The sequence below is a fragment of the Hylobates moloch genome, unplaced genomic scaffold, assembly GCF_009828535.3.
Source record: "Hylobates moloch isolate HMO894 unplaced genomic scaffold, HMol_V3 SCAFFOLD_10, whole genome shotgun sequence".
Lineage (NCBI taxonomy): Eukaryota > Metazoa > Chordata > Mammalia > Primates > Hylobatidae > Hylobates > Hylobates moloch.
In genome coordinates, this window is record NW_026652285.1 from 97,889,482 (window position 1) to 97,898,081 (window position 8,600).

At 46.5% G+C, this 8,600-nt stretch overlaps 1 long non-coding RNA gene across 1 annotated transcript; it reads right to left on the reverse strand.

Moving 5' to 3' along the window:
* Positions 1-5,311: 5,311 nt before the first annotated feature.
* Positions 5,312-7,490, reverse strand: LOC131384361 (uncharacterized). The gene is made up of 2 exons (XR_009215144.1): positions 6,978-7,490; positions 5,312-5,494 (listed from the first exon to the last, which is right to left on the reverse strand). It is a non-coding gene; the product is annotated as an uncharacterized LOC131384361 (long non-coding RNA).
* Between the last annotated feature and the right edge of the window lie 1,110 nt (positions 7,491-8,600).

Sequence of the window (8,600 nt, forward strand, 5' to 3'; positions counted from 1 at the left end):
AAGGAAGAGAAGGAGAAAGAAGAAAGGAGAAGAGAGAAAAGAAGAGGAAGAGGAGGGCAGAGAACTGAGGATGAATCTTGGGATGTGGAGGACTGGGAAGCAAAGACTAGAGATTTACCTTTTACAATGGACTCTCGTATCCATTGTAATGCTAGTTTTTAACTATACCTCAGTGTGTTAGGTCTTCTTTTTTCAGACAGAGTCTTGCTCTGTTGCCAGGCTGGAGTGCAGTGGCGCGATCTCGGCTCGCTGCAACCTCTGCCTCACGGGTTCAAGCGATTCTCCTGCCTCAGCCTCCGAAGTAGCTGGGACTACAGGCGTGTGCCACCACATCCAGCTAATTTTTGTACATTTTTAGTAGAGACGGGGTTTTACCATGTTGTCCAGGATGGTCTCCATCTCTTGACCTTGTGATCTGCCTGCCTCAGCCTTCCAAAGTGCTGGGATTACGGGCGTGAACCACTGTGCCTGGCTGGTAGATTATTATTATTATGATCACTGTCTTTGACAGATGAGAAAGCTGAGAGGCTAAATAACCTGACCAAGGCCAAGTAGCCATTTAGTGGTGGAGCTAGGATTCAGATCCAAGTTTGCCTGATCCCAGATGCAGAGCTCTTAACTACAGGACTACAGTACCTACAACTGTACTCTTTCTATGTTAGACCCTGGCTTCCTTATTAATTAGGATTAAGTTTGGTGGCCTATACTGGAAATAAGTATATGGCAGTGGATTTAATAAGACAGAAGTTTATTCCTCCTTCTGTAAGAGGTGTCTGGAAGAAGCAATCAAGGGTTGGTGTTACCCCTTAGATGGTGGCTTCATAGTGCCACCTGTGCCCCAGGTTCTTAAGTTTCTGCTTCACTATCCTAGTGCCTGACCTCCACTCTCAAGATCATTTCATAGGCCAAGATGACTCCTGGAGCTCCAGACATCATCTACAGGCTGGGAAAAGGAGGTGGGGAAAAGGCAAAAGGAATTTGTCTCAATTAAATTAGATTCCTTTAAGTAGGCCTCTTAGAAATGACAGTCAATTAGTCCCAGTTAAAGGCATGGTGCCCAACTAGACTGCTTTCACTTCAGATGCCAGCCACAAGTTCTGAGGTCCCCTGGCCACCTGTACTTCTAACCAACTGGCTGAAAATGTGGGTGTTCCTGTGACCCCTTTAGGTTCTATAATTTGCTAGAATGACACAGAACTTAGGAAAGCACTATACTCAGCATTATAGTTTAATTATAAGGGATATAAACCAGGGCCAGTCAAGTGGAGAGGTCAAGGGCAACGGCTGGGAGGGTCCTGAATGCAGAACTTCCATGCTTCTCCCTATGGTGTCAGGGTGTATCACCCTCCTGGCACATCAATGTATTCATCAACCAGGAAGCTTTTCTGGGCTTGGGTGTCCAGAGTTTTTATCAGAGTTTCATTATATAGACATGATTGATCGAATCATTGGCCTTATGACTGAACTCAATCTCCAGCTCCCTCAAAGTCCCAACCCTCTAATCACATGGTTGGTCTTTCTGGTGACCAGCCACCATCCTGAGTCATCACTTTATCATAAAATTAGATGTGATCTAAGGGCCTCATGAATAATAAAAACACTCTTATAGCTTGGGAGATTTCAAGGGTTTTAGATGTTACCTCCCAGGAATCCAATACAAAGATGAGAGGAATTTTTTTTTTATCATACATCATCTCCCCCGCTCTAGGGGCTCCTACTCTGTGTCAGGCATTGTGCTAGGCTATTCCATCCATCCATCCATCAGTCCATCTATCCATCCATCCATCCATCCACACATACATCTGTTTTAAAGTGTTTATAGTGCTATATCAGCTTTCATGCAAGATACAGAAAACCCAGCCAATAGGATTTTAAAATAGGAGATGAATTTACTCACAAAACTAGAAATCCAAGGGAAAGCAGTTGCTTCTTTGGTTCAGATGTTGGACAATGTCTGCAGACACCTAGGCTCTCCCTATCTTTCTACCCCACTTACCATGTTTATTTTTGTTTTGAATGAATGTTTTATTTACTTTTGTTTCTTTTTTTTTTTTTTTTGAGACAGAGTCTTGCTCTGTCGCCCAGGCTGGAGTGCAGTGGCGCAATCTTAACTCACTGCAAGGTCCACCTCCCGGGTTGACACCATTCTCCTGCCTCAGCCTCCCGAGTAGCTGGGACTACAGCCGCCCGCCACCGTGCCCAGCTAACTTTTTTGTATTTTTAGTAGAGACAGGGTTTCACCGTGTTATCCAGGATGGTCTTGATCTTCTGACCTCGTGATCCACCCACCTCAGCCTCCCAAAGTGCTGGGATTACAGGCGTGAGCCACCGCTCCTGGCCCTGAATGTTTTTTTTTAAAGTATTTACAGATAAAAATTAGAAGGTGGTGGGGCTGGGTGCAGTGGCTCATGCCTGTAATCCCAGCACTTTGGGAGGCCAAGGTGGGCGGATCACGAGGTCAGGAGATCGAGATCATCCTGGCTAACACGCTGAAACCCCGTCTCTACTAAAAATACAAAACATTAGCCGGGTGTGGTGGCGGGTTCCTGTAGTCCCAGGTACTCAGAAGACTGAGGCAGGAGAATGGCGTGGACCCGGGAGGTGGAGCATGCAGTGAGCCGAGATTGCGCCACTGCACTCCAGCCTGGGTGACAGAGCGAGACTCCGTCTCAAAAAAAAAAAAAAGAAAAAAGAAAACAAAAAGTAGAAGGTGGTACAGAGAGTTCCCTAATATCCCATACACTGTTTCCTCTATTATTAACATCTCACATTAATATGGCACTTTTTGAAATTAATGAACCAATGTGTAATGTTATCACTAACTGAAGTGTATACTTTATTCAAATTTCCGTAGTTTTTACCTAATATCCCTTTTCCGTTCCAGGATCCCATCCAGAATGCTAGATTACATCCAGTCCTCATTTCTCTTAGGCTCCTCTTGGTTGTGATAGTTTTTCAGCTTTTCTTACTCTTTATGACCTTGACAGTTACAAGGAGTACAAAGACCAGACAAATTACTGGCTAAGTATTTTGTAGAATGTCCTTCAATTGGTATTTGTATAATATTTTTCTAATTATTAGTCTGGGATTACAAGCTTTGGGAGGAAGACCACAGAGATAAACCACCAAACCATGTTGATTTTGTCTTCCTATTTTCATTTCATTACCACAGGTGGCTGCTGTGAGCACTCCAGATTCAGGACTACTTTCAAAGATGGAAAGAGCCAGGAAAATGAAGGAGAGAAGAGACATGTCTGTCCCCTTTTTTTTCTTTTTCTGAGACAGGGTCTCGCTCTGTTGCCCAGGCTGGAGTGCAGTGGCCAAATTGCTGGGATTACAGGCATGAGCCAGTACGCCTGGCCTATCTGTCCCTTTTTAAAAAAATTAGCAAGGTCATCCCTCCTCCTGACAGGCTCAGAAGGCAGGGGACAGGATGCTCATACTTGTTTTAGACCTTGATTGGGACTGAGCACATTGTCTTCAGAATAAAATCAGGCTTCTATCGGTGTAGAAGGAAGTAAGCCAATGGATGGCAGGCCAACAACTGGTCATGTCGGCCCCAACTGTCTATTCTATATGAAACTGCACTGTACTGGGTGCTATGAAAGGACATAAGAGGGAGCATTCTATCAAATTTTTCTAGAAATTATACATTCTGATAAATATTCTCTTTTAAAGGCATCACTTTAGAAGGATGGACTGTTATCCCACTAAATCTTTGGTTACTCGATCAAATCCATCCTTAGAAGATAAACGTTGGTCATACGTCACATGTGCTATCAACTGTAAAGACCAATTCTAAACAGTCATTCCTGTCTGGGTGCAGTGGCTCATGCCTGTAATCCCAGTACTTTGAGAGGCTGAGGTGGGATGATCCTTTGAGGCCAGGAGTTTGAACTCAGCCTGAGCACCATAGCGAGACCTCATCCATACAAAAAAATACAAAAAATTAGCTGGGTGTAGTGGCTGGCACCTGCAGTCTCAGCTACTCAGGAGCCTTGAGGCAGGAAGATTGCCCAGGAATTCAAAGTTACAGTGAGCTATGATCACGCCACTGTACTCCAGCCTGGGTGACAGAGCAAGTCTCACTCTCTAGAGAAACAAAAAAATGAACAAACAAATAAACAAATAAATAGTCATTCCTAAAGCAATGGAGCAATGATATATTTTGAAAAGAAGCATTTAGTTAGTTTCCCCAGAGTGACAAGTCGGAGAGTGTTACCTTTTCTTAGATGTCTATGATTAAAAAAAAATCAAATCTGTCATATTATAGTCACATCTTACAACACCTTGCCCTTGACATGTTTATGACCTAGATGAGGAAACTAACAGAGGTGGATGGAGAGCAAACAGCGCAAGACTATCTAGTATGGTGGTAGGTTATGTATTACAGGCAACATATACTGAGGGAGTTTATTTATTTATTTATTTATGAGATAGAGTCTCATTCTGTTGCCCAGGCTGGAGTGTAATGACGCGATCTCACTGCAACCTTCTGAGGGAGTTTAGAGGAGACAAAGATCAGAGAAGACAGGCATCACAGAAAAGCTTCGGAGAGGTGGGACCCAATGTGGCTTTGAAGAATGGTCTGACTGTCCTTAATTTCCCTCCTCCCCTGCCTTGAGACCTGGATTCCTCTAATATAGCTGTTTGTTCTCTCTTTATTAAGCACCTAGTTACTTATTTTCATTAATTTTCAGTTTATCTGTTAAGGTCTTGTGATTTTTACTTCATAATCTTAATTAAATAACTTTAAAAAAAAATTTTAGGAGAAAGGGTAGCACTACATTGCTCAAGCTAGAGTGCAGTGGCTATTCACAAGTGTGATCATAGCATACTGCAGCCTCAAACTACTGCACTCAAGCGATTCTCCTGTATCTACCTCTAAAGTAGCTGGGACTACAGTTGCATGCCACCAGCCTGGCTAAATTACTTTTTTGCACAGTGTTTTATACGGTAGTCTTTGCAGCCACATAGATCAATATTTGAATTCAAGCTCTAGTACTTACTGGCTTTGTGGTCTTGTGGAAATTTCTTACTCTCTCTCATTCTATTTCTTACTTAATGACAATCCCAAGCAGGCTGTTGTGAGACTGTAATAAGATGAAGCAAGGGGACACAGAGGATAGTGTACCCCCAAAGAAAGTGCCCAATAATGGCATCTGCTGTGATAGTCACCCTATTGATGACAGAGGCAATGGTGATGTTAATATAAACTCATGGGAAGGGATGGCCATGAAGGAACACCTACTTGGTTTTCACCACTTTGTCACTGTTAACTTTACATGAATGTCTGCTCACCAAAAGTCAATTTCATTTCCCTTGACATTTTAATAATCACTACCTTAGAAACAGCAAAGACAGACTCGGGTACTCAGGGAACTTCTATTCTGTCATCTGTGAAGGCATCAACCTTGTGACTCAGATTCTTGAGCAGAGATCAGGCAATAGTCTACATGAGACACTGGCACAAGCACAAGAGATCTTGGAGCATCTGCAATTAGTTGACAGTTATATTGAGGCTTGGAAACCAATCTAAAAAAGTTATGCTTTAAATCAACGGCAGTTGTCAATGAGCCTGTGAAGGAATCCTTGCTAGGGTCCTCAGGCTTCTACTGCAACTCATACTGATAACAACAAAAAGAGAAGCCTCCCAAGCAGAAGGTCAGTCTAATTCAATCACTTAAGGCAGAATTATGGTATCAAGTTTCCACATCACTGAATGACCATGGGTTTAGCATAGTGTACCATAAAATAACTGTGGGTGTTAGACATTTAACAAGTTGTTTTATTCCTAATTGCTGGCATTTGCCTAACTGTTTTCTTAATTCTAATTTATGCTTTTATGTTCCAGTTTGTTTACATAGCCCATAGTTCCCAATTGCCTTTATTTGCTTAAGTGTTTCTTTAATTTTATTTACTTTTTTTTTTTTTTTTTTTGAGATGAAGTCTCACTCTGTTGCCCAGGCTGGAGGGGAGCGGCACAATCTCGGTTCACCACAACCTCCACCTCCTGGGTACAAGTGATTCTCCTGCCTCAGCCTCCTGAGTAGCTGGGATTACAGGCGCCTGCCACCAAGCCCAGCTAATTTTTTGTATTTTAAGTAGACATGGGTTTTCACCATGTTGGCCAGGCTGGTCTCAACTCCTGACCTTGTGATCCACCTGCCTCGGCCTCCCAAAGTTCTGAGATTACAGGCATGAGCCACCGGCCTATTTACATTTTTATGTATGTTGCTTTATTTACATAACTCATTGTTTGGAGTCGGCTAGAAATAACCATAAATCCCCATTGCTAATTAGCCTCATCCTCATGACTGATTAGTCAAGATTATGAGTCTAGAAGGAGGGCAGAGAGAAGTCCTAATAGTGAGTCACAGGATTATTGAATTTTACAGCTGGAAGGAATCTCAGAATTTAAGGCATCTTTCAGTTAGAATTCTGTGGTTTTGCATCTTCAGCGTTGGAGAATTATGAAAGGTTGACTGCTTGCTCCTGTGCCTTTTGGCAAAAATGCTTAAGAATTTGGTGACAGCTTTAAAAAACAAATTAAGAATAAAGAAAAAACCCAATCAATGACTATGAGTAACCCATAATGGGGGCTTCAACGAAGAATTGGAAACTTGACATATCAATGGGGTATAGAAGAGCAGGGAATATTAATGAACATGAAGGGGGTTCTTCTTTGGAGGTAAGTAAGCAGAGTGGATTTTTTGGAACTATCTCCTCAGCAGCTGTGCAGTTTGTAAGGATTTTAGCTTGCCTAACTGTAAGCTTAGCTATTAGCTTTGCAGTGGGGAGTATTTAAAAGTACACACAACATATGAAGGAAAGAACCTGGAACCGAGTAGCCTGCTTCATTCCAAGAATCCATCTGGCATTTAAAGAACTGCTTGTCCTACATTAAACCCTGCAGAGTAAGAGCCATTTTTCATATCCTCATACCCCTATTTTTGGTTTCAGGTAAGACAGCTTACTGAGTTTGGGGAAGGAACAAGGAGACTTTTCCGAACCACCGAACCAAAGGACTCATCTAGGGTGAGCTCCGTGAATCTAAAATGGGGAACACACATTGCAGCCCGTTTGGGAAATCAAGCTTAAGAGCAATCTCAAGTCTCCACAAGAGGCGGAGGTCCATATTCCAAAATAATGTGAGCCTCCAGTTATATGTAGGTAGAATTCAATGGAAGAAGGGGTGTTATAGATACGAAAAATCGTGGCTGGCGTTACCAACATTAAATGACTCGTGGTGATGGGGTAAGTTGACAAGTGAAATCCAGTCTCTTCCTAAACAAACGTATCTTTGTAATGAAGAGCTCGTTTTTGCAGCTTCGGTATATCTGGAGGCATCGAATAGCAAACGCTGCCAAAGGAGTAGTCCCTGGATTATCAGGAGTTGCAGAGTATGTAAAGTGTTGTAAACCTTAAAATTAGTCCTGGACTGAAGGCACTTTCCCTCCTCCCAGACTCTCTTCCCTCTGACACATTTCCCCTTTGAAGGGAAAGACTATGGCACTCAGGTCCACTCAGCTCAGACTTCAGGCATGTGAGACCACAGGTTCCTACCGTAACTGGTCACCCATTGAGGGACAGCGCAAGGCCCCGGTGCTGGCGCCAATGCTGAGCTGCGCCCTCTCGGTTACCATGGCGCCCGCAGGCGGGGCGAGGCCCCCACTCGCCGCTTCCCCGCCTCTGCCCAGGACCTTTCGAACGCTCCAATTGGGACGACCCTTTCTTGCCTCTGTCCCGCCCCATTCGGCTCTAAGCGCTTTGCGATTGGCCCGGGACGAGCGGCCTGGTACCCAGAGGGCACCACCTCCTGACAGGAAGAGCGGGAAAGTGCACCAGGAGCTGTCCCAGGCGTGAAGCTCACGGGCGCGGCGGGGGAGCACACGGTTGGCTTTGCAGCGAGTTGCCCGCTGTCCCATACACAACCCCCCGCTCCCATGACTGCCAAAAGCATGGAGCAGGAGTCGGGGTGCTGGCACAGCGTTTGTGGGCCGGCCCGGTCTATCCCGGGGGGGCTAGGACGCGGCGAGGTTGGAGAGAGGATCCGGCGGCACACCCCGGAGCGCGGGGTATGAGAGGCCAGAGGGAACGTGCCGGGCCCCGGGGGCGGTGCCGGCGGCGGCGGCGGGAGGCGCAGGGCCCAATGAGCGCGCGCGCCGCCCCGGGGGCGGGGTCTGAGGAGGGCTCCCCCGCCCTTGCCGGCCCCCGCCCCTCCCCCCGGCGCGGGGCCGCAGTGAGTGAGTGGCACTGGCAGCCTGTCAATCCCTTGGCCCAGCGGCCTTCCAGCCCGGTCCGCGGCGGCTGCTGGCTGGGTGCTTGGCTCCGGCGGCGGCGGCGGCGACTTCTCCCGCCCTATCCATCCGCTGTCCGCCCGGCGCGCGGCCCGCCGGGGCCCTCCTCCGGGCTCCGCGCCCCCGCCGCCTCTGCCCGTCCGCTCCCAAACTTTCCTCCTCCGCCCCCCTCGCTCCCCGCGGCTCGCCCGCAGGCCTCCTCCTCCGCCGCCGCCCGCCGCCGCCGCCTCCCCCGGGGCCGCCGGGGCTCGGATCCCGCCCGGCCGAGGCGGCGGCGGCGGACGAGGAGGGCAGTGCGCA